The sequence below is a fragment of the Physeter macrocephalus genome, chromosome 15 (assembly GCF_002837175.3).
Source record: "Physeter macrocephalus isolate SW-GA chromosome 15, ASM283717v5, whole genome shotgun sequence".
Classification (NCBI taxonomy): Eukaryota; Metazoa; Chordata; class Mammalia; order Artiodactyla; family Physeteridae; genus Physeter; species Physeter macrocephalus.
In genome coordinates this window covers 62,664,143-62,680,002 of record NC_041228.1, presented here as the reverse complement: position 1 = coordinate 62,680,002, position 15,860 = coordinate 62,664,143, and the positions used below count along the sequence as shown (strand labels likewise).

The 15,860-nt window shown below is 39.5% G+C and overlaps 1 protein-coding gene across 1 annotated transcript in view; it reads left to right on the top strand.

Annotated features, from left to right (window-relative positions):
• The window catches only part of LY96 (lymphocyte antigen 96), a 78,046-nt gene extending 66,424 nt beyond the window's left edge, over positions 1–11,622 (top strand). Inside the window, exon 5 of the mRNA XM_028500256.2 lies at positions 10,254–11,622. The gene's annotated coding sequence lies outside the window, so the exon portion shown is untranslated. The remainder of the gene's footprint in view (positions 1–10,253) is intronic.
• Positions 11,623–15,860: the final 4,238 nt, after the last annotated feature.

Here is a 15,860-nt window from a genome sequence, read left to right as displayed (position 1 = left end):
GAATATTGTATGATTCTACTTATATGAGGTACTTAGAGTAATTAAATTCATAGAAACAGAAAGTAGAACAGAGGTTACCAGAGGGGAGTAAGGAGGAAGAGTTATTATTTAATGGTTATTGTTTTAGAGTTTCTGTTTGGAGCGATGAAAAATTTTGGAAATAAATAGTAGTTATGGTTGCACAACATTGCGAGTATACTTAATGCCACTGAACTGTATACTTAAAAAATGGTTAGAATGGCAAATTTTGTATTATATATATTTTACCACAATAAAAAAATTTTTTTTAAAGTACTGGATTACTTGTAAGACAACCCCCTCTCCCACTCTCTTTCCTACTCCTAATACAACTCATTCTTAATTCCTTGTCAGGTTTTGAGTCCTGATTTTTTTTAAAAAAAAAACCCTGATTACTGTTTATCTAGGAATTCTCCTTTTCAGAGGCACATAACAGAGTGCTCAGCATGGCAGGCATGTTTTACATGCTGTCCCTGAAGCTGGAAGCAGAATGGTCATTTCTCTCTGTTAAGTTAGACTTCTTAAGAATATAAATGGGTCCAGGGTCACAGAATTTTATGACTGGGTTGAATGCTTCCCTTCTCCCCCACTTCGACATCTTAACAGGAATGAAAGTTTAAAGAAGATACAAAGAAATGGATAGTGAAAGTCTGTATCCTACTACTCAGGTAAAACCTTACTTGTGAATTTTCAACTTTGCTAGTATTGCCAAATTGCTCTCTAAAACAGCGGTACCAATTTATACTCTCACCAGCAAGATATGAGAGCTCTTGTGTTCCACATCTTTGCCAATATTTGATATTAACAGAGCATTTTCTGGGGGTAAGGGTAGAGTGAGGGTGAGGATTGGCTTTTTGTGTGTATTGTGTTATTTATTTATTTAAATTTTTGAATTGAAGTATAACATGTTTGCAAGAAATGTCTCATATCAGAGACAGACATGTTGGTAAATTATCATGCAGTGAGGATGCCCGTTTTACCATCACTCAAGCTAAGAGTTTATGCTTTTTGCTGATTTTATGGGGAACAAATAAGTCTCATGGTGGTTTTATTTTGTTTCACTAATTTCTAGTGAGGTTGATCATCCAATTTACATTCAGATTTACTCTTTTGTAAATTGATACCAGCAGCTAACGCTTCCCGAATGCTTCCTGTGTGCCAGATATTCTTCTAAGTGCTTTATTGTATCAACTCACTTAATCCTCACAGGGGTCCTATGTGGAATGCTATTATTATCTCCACTTTACAGATGAGTAAACTGAGGTCGTTACATGGCTAGTCACTTCCCATAGTCACATAGTTAGTTAATGGTGAAGCCAGAATTGGAATCTAGACAGTCAGACTTGGCATTTGGGTTTTGTAGTCACTATGCTATTACTGTATAACTTCATGTACTAGTTATCTATTATTGCATAATTACTAGTTATCTATTATTGCATAATAATAGATAACTCCTAGACACAGCAGCTTAAAACAGCAAACATTTATTAACTCATAATCTCTGAGTGTCAGAAATCTGGGAGTGGCTTAGCTAGGTTGTTCTGTCAGGATCTCTCATGAAGTTGCAGTCAGGATGTCAGCTGGGACTTTGGTCGTCTGAAGATTTGACTGGGGCTGGAGAATTTGCTTCCAAGATGGGTCACCCGTATGGCTATTGGATGGAGACCTCCATTCCTTGCCACAGGGGCCATTCCCTAGGGCTGCTTGAGTGTCCTCATAACATGGCCGTTAGCATCTTCCAGATCAAGTAATCCAAGAAAGAGCAAAGAGAAAGTCATGATGCCTTTTACGACGTAAAAGTCACACATAATCATAGAAATCACACACACGCTTCCCATCATTCCCATCTTATTCTATTTGTTGGAAGTGAGTTATCAAACTCAACTCACACTCAAGGAGAAGGAAATTAGCTCTATCTTTTGAAGGGAGTATGGACAGAATTTGTAGACTTTTTTTTTTTTTTTTTTTTGGCTGCTTTGGGTCTTCATTGCTGCGCGTGGGCTCTCTCTAGTTGCAGCGAGTGGGAGCTACTCTTCATTGCAGCGTGCGGGCTTCTCATTGTGGTGGCTTCTCTTGTTGCGGAGCTCTAGGCGCGCGGGCTTCAGTAGTTGTGGCTCATGGACTCTAGAGCGCAGGCTCAGTAGTTGTGGCGCTCAGGCTTAGTTGCTCCATGGCATGTGGGGTCTTCCCGGACCAGGGCTCGAACCCATGTCCCCTGCATTGGCAGGCAGATTCTTAACCACTGTGCCACCAGAGAAGTGTGGACATATTTTTAAACCACCAAATATACTGCCTATATTCTTAGGTTTTATTTATTATTTTTTACTTTGTCTTTTGTGATTTTTTAAAAATTAAAATTTCCCCCAATTTTATTGAGATATAATTGACATATAGCACTTTATAATATGTTCAGCATAATGATTTGACTCACATACATCATGAAATGATGACCACAAGAAGTTTAGTGAACATCCATCATTTCAAATAGATGCAAATATTTCTTTCCTTGTGATGAGAACTCTTAAAATTTAGTCTCTTAACAACTTTCATATATAATATACAGCAGTGTTTATCATGTTGCACATTACATCCCTAGTACTTGTTTACCTTATACCTGGAAGTTTGTACCTTTTGATTGCCTTCATTCAATTCCCACTCTTCCTGTCCCCTCGCCTCTGATAACCACAAATCTGATCTCTTTTTCCTTGTTTATTTGATTTTGAAGTATAATTTACCTACAACACTATGTCCATCTTGTATGATCCTTTATATATTCCAGATACACATTCTTTGTTGGATAAATGCATTGCAAATATTTTCTCTGAGATCTGTTGGGATTATGATTGGAATTGCAATGAATGTACAGATTACTTTGAGGGAAACTAACAGCCTTATAATACTGAGTCTTTCCATTCATGAATATAGTATATCTCTTTATTTAGGTCTATAATGCATCATATAATTTTTTATGATTTTCTTCACTAAAGGCCCTACACATCTTTTGTAAAATTTATTCCTAATTATTTTTAAAATTTATATTTCTAATTATTTTTTGCTATAGTATAAGAATATAATAGACTTTAAAAACACTGAATTAATATCTAGCCACTTTTGTTGAACTCTCTTATTACATTTTGGATTTTCTCCATAGTCAACTAGATTGACTATAAATACTGGCAGTTTAGTTTCTTCCTTTCTAATTCTTGTGCCTTTTCTTTTTCTTGTTTCATTCTGTTAGCTAGGACTTCCAATATAATAATGCACATACCCACTCTTAAGAGAAATCCCTTCTTAAGTTCTTACTAAAGAGAAATTCTTGCCCGAGGAGCCATGTATAACAAGTAGCTTTTGCTTCTAGCCAATGAAAAGCAAAGCAAACAGAACCAACCAAACAAAAATAAATAAAAATAAAACATAAAATGAAAGCCAAAACACAAGAAAAAATCCAGAATTGTCAACAATATCCATTAACAAGGGAATTAATGAATAAGCTGTGACAGAGTCATTCAATGAAGAGTTATACAGCAGTGAAAATGAATAAATAAGACTACATGTATCAACATAGATAAGTCTCAAAAATACAATAAGAGGGAAAAATGCAAATTGTTGATGAATACATACCATGTGATAATATATTGAAAATATGGAATAATATTATACCTTGTATACCACATATATACAAATTGGAAGGATCAGGACCAACTAAACATGGTGTTTACTAGGTGAAGGGAATGCTATAGGGGGTTTCAGCTTTATTTGTGTTGTATTTCTTGTGGATGGTGGTACATGAGTCTTGGTCATATTATCTTTTTCTAAGACATCACATGAGGGAAAGAAAAGAGAATTGCAAAGTACTATGCAGACAGAAGTAGCTGTCAAAACACAAAGCTAAATCATGTGGGCTCTGCTGTGAGACTATTTAGCTCAAATTCTGGCGCTCCCCCACTTATTTTATTACCTTGGCCAAATTCTGTAACTTCTCTATGCCTTAGTTTCCTTGTCTATAAAATGAAATTTAATAACATTACCTAATTTTTTTTCTTCTCTATTTTTTAAAAATTGAAGTATAGTTGACTTACAATGTTGTGCCCATCTCTGCTGTATGGCAAAGTGACTCAGTTATACACATACATACATTTTTAAAAAAAATTCTTTTCCATTATGGTTTATCCCAGGAGATTGGGTATAGCTCCCTGTGCTATACAGTAGGACCTTGTTGTTTATCCATTCTAAATGTAATAGTTTGCATCTACCAACCCCAAACTCCCAGTCATCCCTCCCCCACCCCCCTCCCCCTTGGCAAACACAAGTCTGTTCTCTATGTCTGTGAGTCTGTTTCTGTTTTGTAAGTAGGTTCATTTATGTCATATTTTAGATTCCACATATAAGTGATATCACATGGTATTTGTCTTTCTCTTTCTGACTAGCTTCACTTAGAATGACAATCTCTATTTGCATCCATGTTGCTGTAAATGGCATTATTTCATTCTTTTTTATGGCTGAGTAATATTCCATTGTGTATATGTACCACATCTTCTTTATCCATTCATCTGTCAGTGGACATTTAGGTTGTTTCCATGTTTTGACTACTGTCAACAGTGTTGCTATGAACATAGAGATGCATGTATCTTTTTGAGTTATAGTTTTGTCCGGGTATATGCCCAGGAGTGGCATTGCCTGATCATACGGTAGTTCTATTTTTAGTTTTCTGAGTAACCTCCATACTATTTTGCATAGTGGCTGCACCAACTTATATTCCCACCAACAGTGTAGGAGGGTTGTCTTTTCTCCACACCCTCTCTAACGTTTGTTATTTGTAGACTTTTTAAAAAAATTTTATCTATTTATTTTTGGCTGAGTTGGGTCTTTGTTGTTGCATGTAGGCTTTCTGTAGCTGTGGTGAGCAGGGGCCACTCTTCATTGTGGTGCGCGGGCTTCTCATTGCGGTGGCCTCTCTTGTTGCGGAGCACGGGTTCTAGGCGTGCGGGCTCCAGCAGTTGTGGTGCACGGGCCTAGCTGCTCGGCGGCATGTGGGATCTTCCCTGATCAGGGCTCAGACCCATGTCCCCTGGATTGGCAGGCGGATTCTTAACCACTGCACCACCAGGGACGTCCCTGTAGACTTTTTAATGATGGCCATTCTTACCGGTGTGAGGGGCATAACATTACCTGTCTTATAGGAGAATTGAGATGATAAACAAGGCCATATGAACCACTTATGAAGCATTGAATAACAGTAGCTATTAAAACAATCTTCATAGCTGAGAGTGCATTTCTGAATTTCTTTGACATGCATTTCTGTGACATTTAAAGCAAGAGGCCACATTCTGTGCTCTGGTGATGGAGAGATGCTCTTGGAGTTGAATGCCAGCCCTGAATTTTATTTGTGAGTACAAAGGCGAAATTGTTAACATGGTATACTTAGACATATAGGACAATTCAAATCTATCCAGGCCGCCTATGTTTTTATTTGGTAAATCTGGCAAACCTGGATGTGAGGGAAGGGCGCTTGAGGCATGAAAGAGAAAGGTGACTATGGGAAGTATCACAGAGTTCAGTATGGCCTTGGCATAATGTGGGCATGGGGAAAGTGGATGTGCATTTGTATTTCGTGTGCGGGTGCAGTGCAGAGAAAAGAAGCCTGAAGCAAAGCTGGAAAATATGTAGAATCCAGGGTTTTTTAAGCCTCATACCTTTTTTCAAAAGTTAATTTGTCTTGGCTGCGCCGGGTCTTACCTGCGGCATGTGGGATCTAAGTTGTGGCATGCATGTGGGATCTAGTTCCCCGAGCAGGGATCTAAGCTGGGCCCCCTGCATTGGGAGCACGGAGCCCCACCCACTGGACCACCAGGGTAGTCCCAAAGCCTCATATCTTATACTATGGAATTTGTACTTTAACCTGTTGGCATTGGAGAAGCATTGAGAGATTCAGGGAGAGCAGGGAAGTAACATGAACAGATTATTGTGTTAAAAGATCCCCCTGGAGGCAGAATGGGGTGAAGGTGAGAAACTGGGGGCGGGTGGACCAGCAGCTACAGTTTAGGCAAGCTGTCTAGGTAACAGTCTGGGTAGGAGGTTGGAGGCTTAATGGAAACAGTGGAAGGTGAGGAGTGCCCAGGTTTAGCTGATGCTCAGGAGCAGACGTGGCAGAATTTGAGACCCTTTGGATCTGGTGGTGGTGAGGGAGGTGGAGACACTGGGTGGATTCTGAGGCCGGTGCCTTGGCACGCAGGTGAGCGATGATGACTTTTTTTAAAAAATAAATTTATTTATTTATTTTATTCGCCTATGTTTTTATTTGGTAAATCTGGCAAACCTGGATGTGAGGGAAGGGCGCTTGAGGCATGAAAGAGAAAGGTGACTATGGGAAGTATCACAGAGTTCAGTATGGCCTTGGCATAATGTGGGCATGGGGAAAGTGGATGTGCATTTGTATTTCGTGTGCGGGTGCAGTGCAGAGAAAAGAAGCCTGAAGCAAAGCTGGAAAATATGTAGAATCCAGGGTTTTTTAAGCCTCATACCTTTTTTCAAAAGTTAATTTGTCTTGGCTGCGCCGGGTCTTACCTGCGGCATGTGGGATCTAAGTTGTGGCATGCATGTGGGATCTAGTTCCCCGAGCAGGGATCTAAGCTGGGCCCCCTGCATTGGGAGCACGGAGCCCCACCCACTGGACCACCAGGGTAGTCCCAAAGCCTCATATCTTATACTATGGAATTTGTACTTTAACCTGTTGGCATTGGAGAAGCATTGAGAGATTCAGGGAGAGCAGGGAAGTAACATGAACAGATTATTGTGTTAAAAGATCCCCCTGGAGGCAGAATGGGGTGAAGGTGAGAAACTGGGGGCGGGTGGACCAGCAGCTACAGTTTAGGCAAGCTGTCTAGGTAACAGTCTGGGTAGGAGGTTGGAGGCTTAATGGAAACAGTGGAAGGTGAGGAGTGCCCAGGTTTAGCTGATGCTCAGGAGCAGACGTGGCAGAATTTGAGACCCTTTGGATCTGGTGGTGGTGAGGGAGGTGGAGACACTGGGTGGATTCTGAGGCCGGTGCCTTGGCACGCAGGTGAGCGATGATGACTTTTTTTAAAAAATAAATTTATTTATTTATTTTATTTTTGGCTGCGTTGGGTCTTCGTTGCTGCGCGTGGGCTTTCTCTGGTTGCAGCGAGCCAGGGGCCACTCTTCGTTGCGGTGCATGGCTTCTCATTGCGGTGGCTTCTCTTGTTCAGAGCACGGGCTCTGGCATGCGGGCTTCAGTAGTTGTGGCACGCGGGCTCAGTAGTTATAGCGCATGGGCTTAGCTGCTCCGCGGCATGTGGGATCTTCCCGGATCAGGGCTCGAACCCGTGTCCCCTGCACTGGCAGGCGGATTCTTAACCACTGCGCCACCAGGGAAGTTCCGAGCTAGGATATTAACAATGGTGAGGCACAGGCTGAGGAAGGCGTTTGGTGAGAGAGAGAGACAGTACCTTCAGTTCTGGGCATGCTGAGGCGGCGTTTCCTGGAGCAGAAGCAGGAGAAAGGTAGAGTTTAGGGGTGGGAGCTGTCCTTGTCTAATGTGGCTGCAGCCATAGGGTCCCTGAGATTTCCTCCGGGAGAGAGGAGCCTGAGACGAGTGTTTGAAGAAGCAGAGGGAGACCTGGGAAGATAAGTATCCCTAAGTGAGGTGAGGGGTCCCAGCTATGAAATCAGCCCGAGGTCAAGCTGAAAAGAGACCACGGGCTAGCTAGGGTGTCGCTGGTGACCTTACAGAGAGAAGTTTCACCTAAGTGCTTCAGGGCAGAAGCCAGAAGGAAAGATGAATGCGGAATGCTTGGGGCCCAATGTTCATGCTCTTCTTTCTTTAAATTTAGATTTTATTTTATTTCCTTTTTTTTTTTTACTGGCGCACGAACCTGTGTCCCCTGCATCGGCAGGCGGACTCTCAACCACTGCGCCACCAGGGAAGCCCTATTTATTTACTTTTTGACTTTAATTTTTTTAACATCTTTATTGGAGTATAATTGCTTTACAATGGTGTGTTAGTTTCTGCTTTATAACAAAGTGAATCAACAGAGAAGAGACTCCAAGCACAGAGACGCTGAGTGATTAACAATGTGATTATTCACAATGCACAGCAGCTGAAAATTTCCTTTAACTTGTTTTAGGTTGTGCTCTGGTATGAGAGGCTGACTCATGTTTAGCCAGTCTCCCCTCATTGTGTTGCAAAATTAACTTTGTTTCCCCCTTCCCAATATTCTTCTGAGAAAACAATTTTATGCGTCTTTATTAATAATGTATTTTATACCCTAAATCAGAAATTTTGCTGTGAAAATTCCCAGCCCTTAATGAACTGCTGAATTTTTCATGACACCGTGCATTGGGGAAAACCTATTCAATAATACAATTCTTGAATGATAAACACAAAATGTAGAAAATAAAAAATAATTAAGGAGACAATTTTACCTCTCCTGTATGACAAATTAAATCCCTAGAGCATGACATGACTTCATTAAAAAAGAAAGTCTCCTAACTCTCTGGTTCATTGTTGTATCTCAGATCCAATCTTGTGCCTTGCACTCAATAAATATTTGTCAATGAATTAAAGATATCACCCATTTGGTATTAATCATATGTTGCTTTGCATTTAAAATGAATATGTTTAATAAGTCACGGGGATGTAATTGTACAGCATAGGGAATATAGTCAATAATGTAATAACTTTGTGTGGTGACAGATGGTAACTAGACTTATCGTGGTGTCATTTTTAATGTATAAAAATATCAAATCACTATGTTGTACAATTAAACATATAATATTGTAAGTCAATATCACTTCAATTAAAAAAAAAATCAAATGAATATGTTTAAATCTCACTCCAAATGAGGATGTTTCTTAAATGACTATGTTTAAAACTTTTTCACCAGATTTTTTGTATCCCTGAAGTCAGGATCTATAAATTATATCTCTTTGCATCCCAGATCTGGAATTTGGTAGGTTGAACAATGCTTCTTGAATTGTAGAGCAAATCACATTAGCTATAAAATGGTAGCACCTATATGTATATTTATAGCTAATACTAACTAAAAACTTCCTGCTGGCTTTTTGTGGATCCCCTTTATCAGGATAAGTATGCTCCCTTTTGTCCTAGAGCACCAAACTTAAAAAAATTATGAATGATTGCTGGAATTCCCTGGCAGTCCAGTGGTTAGGACTCAGCGCTTTCACTGCCGGAGCCTGGGTTTGATCCCTGGTGGGGAAACCAAGATCCCGGAAGCTGTGCGGCGTGGCCAAAAAAAAAAAAAAATTATGAATGATTGTTGAATTTTACCAAATGACCAATCTCTAGATAATCATATATTTTTCTCCTTTAATTTGTTAATATGGTAAATGACATTAATTGTTCAACTAATGCTAAACTGACTTTTATTCACATACTACAACTGACTTGGCCATGAGAGTCTTTTTGTTTTGTTTTCAATGAGTGTTTGTTTTTTGCAGCGCTGGATTCAGTTTGCTAATATTTTTAAACCAACTTTATTGAAAAATAATTTACATAAAATACACCTATTGTCAGTATATAGTTTGAGGAGTTTTAATTAAATATATACATTTGTGCAACCAATACTGCAATCAAGATATAAAATATTTCCATTACCCCCCAAAAGTTTCCTTGTTTTCCTTCTGGTCAGTGTCCTGCAGCCTTGGGTCTGTCAATCCAGTGGTCTGTTTTCTGTCATTATAAATGAGATTTTCCTTTTCTAGATCTCATATAAATGGAATTATGTAGACTGTGCTCTTTTACTCAGTATAATGCTTTTAAGAGTCATCCATGTTGAGTGTATCAAGAGTTTGTTTCTTTTTTTGATGAGTAGTATTCCATCGTAAAGATATACAGGCATACCTCGTTTTATTGTACTTCACTTTATTGTACTTTGCAGATATTGCACTTTTCACAAATTGAAGGTTTGTAGCAACCCTGCATAGGGCAGGTCTATTGGCACCATTTTCCCAACAGCATTTGCTCACTTTGGGTCTCTGTGTCACATTTTGGTAATTCTTGCAGTATTTCTAACTTTCTTATTATGATTTATATTTGTTCTGGTGATCTGTGATCAGTGGTCTTTGATGTTACCCTTGAATTGCTTGGAATGCCATGAACTGTGCGACATAAGACAGTGAACTTAATTGATAAATGTTGTCTATGTTCTGACTGTTCCACTGACCAGCTGTTCCCTTATCTCTCTTCCTCTCCTCAGGCCTCCCTGTTCTTTGTGACACAGCAACATTGAAATTAGGCCAATTAATAACCCTACAGTGGCCTCTAAGTGTTCAAGTGAAAGGAGTCGTTGCACGTCTCTCACTTTAAATAAAAAGCTAGAAGTGATTAAGCTTTAGTGAGGAAGGCATATTGCAAACCAAGATAGGCCAAAAGCTATGTTTCTTGCACCAAACAGTCAAGTTGTGAATGCAAAGGGAAAGTTCTTGAAGGAAATGAAAAGTGCTACTCCAGTGAACACACGAATGATAAGAAAGTGGAACAGCCTTATTGCTGATATGGAGAAAGTCTTAGTGGTCTGGATAGAAGATGAAAGCAGCTACAACATTCCCCTAAGCCAAAGCCTAATACAGAGCAAGACCCTAACTCTCTTCATTTCTATGAAGGCTGAGAGAAGTGAGCAGGCTTCAGAAGAAGTTTGAAGCTAGCAGAAGTTGGTTCATGAAGTTTAAGGAGAGAAGCCATCTCCATGACCTAAAAGTGCAAGGTGAAGCAGCAAGTTATCCAGAAGATCTAGCTAAGATAACTAATGAAGGTGGCTAAATCAAACAACAGATTTTCAGTGTAGACGAAACGGCCTTATATTGGAAGAAGAGGTCACGTAGGACTTTCATAGCTAGAGAGGAAAAGTCAGTGCCTGCCTTCAAAGCTTCGAAGGACAGGCTGACTCTCTTGTTAGGGGCTAACGAAGCTGGTGGCTTTAAGGTGAAACCAATGCTCATTATCATTATGAAAATCCATGATCCTTAAGAATTATGCTCAATCTACTCTGCCTCTCTATATAAATGGAACAGTAAAGCCTGGATGACAGCACACCTGTTTACAACATGGTTTACTTGAATATTTTAAGCCCCCTGTTGAGAACTACTGCTCAGAAAAGAAGATTCCTTTTAAAATATTACTGCTCATTGACAACGTACCTGGTCACCCAAGAGCTCTAATAGAAGTGTACAAGGTTCATGTTGTTTTCATGCCTGCTAACACAACATGCATTCTGCAGCCCATGGATCAAGGAGTAATTTTGACTTTCAACTCTTATTTAAGAAATCCATTTTGTAAATCTACAACTGCTATACATAGTGAGTGATTCCTCTGGTGGATCTGGGCAAAGGAAATTGAAAACCTTCTGGAAAGAATTCACTATTTTAGATACCATTAAGAATATTCGTGATTCATGGGAGGAGGTCAAAATATCAACATCAACAGGAATTTGGAAGGAACTGGTTCCCACCCTCATGGATGACTTTGAGGGGCTCAAGACTTCAGCGGAGGAAGCAACTGCAGCTATCATAGAAATAGCAAGAGAACTAGAATTAGAAATGGAGTCTGGGCCTTCCCTGGTGGTGCAGTGGTTGAGAATCCACCTGCGGAGCCGCTGCTCCGCAAAGGGAGAGGACACAACAGAGAGAGGCCCGCGTACCGCAAAAAAAAAAAAAAAAAAAAAAAAAAAAGAAATGGAGTCTGAAGATGTGACTGAATTGCTGCCATCTCATGATAAAAGTTTAACAGATGAGGAGTTGCTTCTTGTGGATGAGAAAGAAAATAATTTCTTGATATGGAATCTACTCCTGGTAAAGATGCTGTGACAATTGTTGAAATGAAAACCAACGGTTTAGAATATGACATAAACTTAGTTGATAAAGCAGTGGCAGGGTTTAAGAGAATTGACTGCAATTTTTTTAAGAAGTTCTACTGTGGGTTAAATGCTTATCAAACAGCATTGCATGCTACAGAAAAGTTGTTAGTGAAAGGAAGAGTCAATTTGTGAGATGTATAGATGTGGCGAACTTCATTGTTGTCTTATTTTAAGAGATTGCCCCTGCTACCCTGCCAGCCTTCAGCCACCACCATGCTGATCGATCAGTAGCTGTCAACATTGAGGCCAGACACTTCCCCCACCAAAAGATTATGACTTGCTAAAGACTCAGAGGATGGTTAGCACTTTTTAGCAATAAATCATTTTTAAATTAAGATATGTACATTTCTTTTTTAGACATAATGCTATTGAATACTTACTAGACTACTTCTACTATAGTGTAAACATAACTTTTATATAAGCTAGGAAACCAAAGAATTTGTGTGACTTGTTTTGTTGTGGTGGTCTGGAACTGAACCCATGATATCTCTGAGGCATGCCTGTACTACAATTTTTTATTCCTTGAAGGGGATCGGATTATGCCGCTTCAGAATATACCACTTTGGTATAAGGATTATTTTGATCTGAAGGCAATTGAGAAACAGCAGACGTGGAAAGAGTTTTCTGCCCTCCTATCTGCCTAAAAGCAGGGCATAAATTTCCCTTTGTGAAGGTGTCTTCCCTGCTCTCTCCCGTATCGGGAAGGGAAAAACAACCCTTATTACTGGAGACAGAAAGTTGGCATCAAGATGGGTCTTCACAGTAAATATTACTAAAATAACTTTTCTGTTAGTTTCCCCATATGTTTACCTTCTCACAATTTACCTCCCTAGAAGCCCAAAGCCCCTTTCCTATGTCTTGCCATTTCTTCACAATTTATCACTCTTTCCTAAGATGGTATAAATAAACCTCAAATTCTAACCACCCCTTTGAGTTAGTCATCGCTGAATTCTCCTGCATGTATATGCATTACACACTTAAATAAACTTTTTTTTCCTCCTGCTAATCTGTTGTTAGTTTAATTTGCATGTCCCAGCCACCGAATCTAAGAAGATAGAGGAAAAGTGTGTTTCCTCCCCTATACCATTTACCTTTTGACAGACACTTGCATTGTTTTAGGCTTATGCTATTATGAATAAAGTTGCTATGAATATTCATGTGCATATCTTTATGTGAACAAATCATTTCTCTTGAGTAAATGCCGGGGAGCAGAGTTACTGGGTCATATGATTAGTATACATTTAACTTAAAAAAAGAAAAAACTGTCAAAATGTTTTCTGAATTAGTTGTGCCTAACATTTTCACCAGCAGTGTGTAATAAGTCCAGTTACTTCACATCCTCTCTTTAACACTTGATATTGCCAGGCTTTGGTTTTAGCCATTACTGGGTGTGCATTGGTTTCTCATTGTGGTTTTAATTTGCAATGATGTTGAGCATCTTTTCATGTGCTCCTTGGTCATTCATATATCTTCTTTAATGCACAGTCTGTTCAAACCTTTTGCCTGTTTAAAAAATTGGGTGGTTTATTTTCTTGTTACTGATTTTTAAGAATTCTTTAGATATTCTGGATACAAGTTCTTTGTCACCGAAGTGTATTGTGAATATTTTGCTATGTGATTTCTCTTTTCTTTCTTTTAATGATCTCCTCTGAAGAGCATAAATTTTTAATTCTCATGAAGTCCAATTTATTATTTTAAAAAATAGTTTGTGGCTTTTGTCTTTCCCAAAGCCATGAAAATGTTCTCCACTGTTTTCTTCTAGAAGTCTTATCATTTAGGTTTTGGACTGGGATTTATCTCAGACTAAGGGTATGAAGTGGACATTTTTTGGCTCGCATGTGTCAGAAGTGTTGTTGTGAACTGTGTATCCATATCATCAGGGATTTGGCTGTTGGGGGGACAGCAACCTGATCAGCAGGGAGCACTGACGTTCCTTGCTTGTGACCAAGAAGAGTCTATGTGGTGTTCCTTTAGCATCATATGAATGTCCGTTTCCTTATCAACCATTCTCCTAATGCTTTTAACCTCCATCAGTCAACAGTCAATTCATTCATTTATTGAAAAACAAATCAATAATTTCATTAGGGGCTGTGAAATGAAAATTTTTAATTAATCCTGTTATTCCTTCTATATTTATTAGCTGGCATTCTTCTGTAAAATAGAGCCATTTGGCTCTCCTAAAATACATTTTATACTAGAAAGCCAAGGTAAGTGCTTAATTTCTTGCCTTTACCAATTTTCTCATTAAGAATTTGGTTTAACAGCTTCTTTAGATGGTGACAAATGAGTTCCTCCTCCCCCGCAGCTTTATTTTTTTCAATACAATGGAATTTTGGGGTTTAATATAGTCAATGTGTGTCATTCAACTATAATCATTCTTTTTGATGCTTATAAGCCCTTAAGATCCCCCTTCAACTTACTCCTGTGTCTTTTTTTTTTTTTTTTTTTTGTGGTATGCGGGCCTCCCTCTTTTGTGGCCTCTCCCGTCGCGGAGCACAGGCTCCGGACGCGCAGGCTCAGCGGCCATGGCTCACGGGCCCAGCCGCTCCGCGGCATGTGGGATCCTCCCGGACCGGGGCGCGAACCCGGTTCCCCTGCATCGGCAGGCGGACGCGCAACCACTGCGCCACCAGGGAAGCCCCTTGTGTCTTTTTTTAAAAAAAAGAATTGGCTTTTTATTATTTTTTATTTTATTTATTTACTCTTGGCTGTGTTGGGTCTTCGTTACTGCACATGGGCTTTCTCTAGTTGTGGTGAGCAGCGGCTACTCTTCATTGTGGTGCGTGTGCTTCTGATTGTGGTGGCTTCTCTTGTTGCAGAGCACGGGCTCTAGGCGCACGGGCTTCAGTAGTTGCGGCACATGGGTTTAGTTGGCATGTGGGATCTTCCCGGCCCAGGGCTCGAACCTGTGTCCCCTGCATTGGCAGGCGGATTCTTAACCACTGTGCCACCAGGGAAGTCCCACTCCTGTGTCTTTTTGTTATGATTCCATTAACCTTTGAAAGTTTCCCTGGTTAAAAGAACTACAAAAATGTCACAGGCTCCCTTTGTATCCTTCCCGTCCTCCCTTGGAATCAATTTTTTCTCTAAGGAGTCCTCATTTCTCTTCATGGGAAATGGTACTAGAGACCAAAATCAGGATACAAGTTGTTTTTATTTCTTGCCAGTTTGTGGATGCATTTTAAAAACTAAAAAATATTTTATATACAATATTGTATATTGTTTTTGAGTTTGTTTTTGGCAGGAGTGTTGTTCTGGGTACTAGTGTACCATATTGCCAGAAATGAAAATTTTCTTACTGAATATCCAGTGTCAAGCATTTTACTACACAAACTAGTCTCACAACAGTGAAATATGGTGGAACTCTTATTATCGTGCTCATTTTATAGATGACAAAATGAGACTGAGAGACTAAGTGGCTTGCCTCAGGTAAGTGGCAGGGTGGTCTTTGGAGCCAGGCAGTTGGACTAGGGAACATGGGCTTGTTACCACCATGCTATGATGCTGTCCAGCAGCTCAGAAGTATTACTCACAGGAGGCTTGGCAGGAAGTAATTTACATGGCATCGATTGACTTGCAAGAATTTTTTTTTTTTGAGAAGCAAAGCTTATGAAATAGGCAGAAACAGGGTTAGAACAAACAGATAAAGATGTTTCTGTAGAATCAGAAAATCGTCCTAAATAGTCCTCCTCCTTTCAGTATTTTATGCTGCCAACAGAGTTAACCCTTCTGTTGTGGCACTCCAACCAGTCCTTCTCTGGTCACTCTCAAAACTGAACACACCTGACTCCAGAATGTCATTGTTTTAAAAAAAATTGATATATACAAAAGATTACATGTAATTTGTTGTTAGTTCTTAAGCATAACAATACAATGAATACTGTGTACCCACCACCCAATCCAAGAACTAGGATATTACCAGACACATATCTATGTTTCCCTATCCTAATC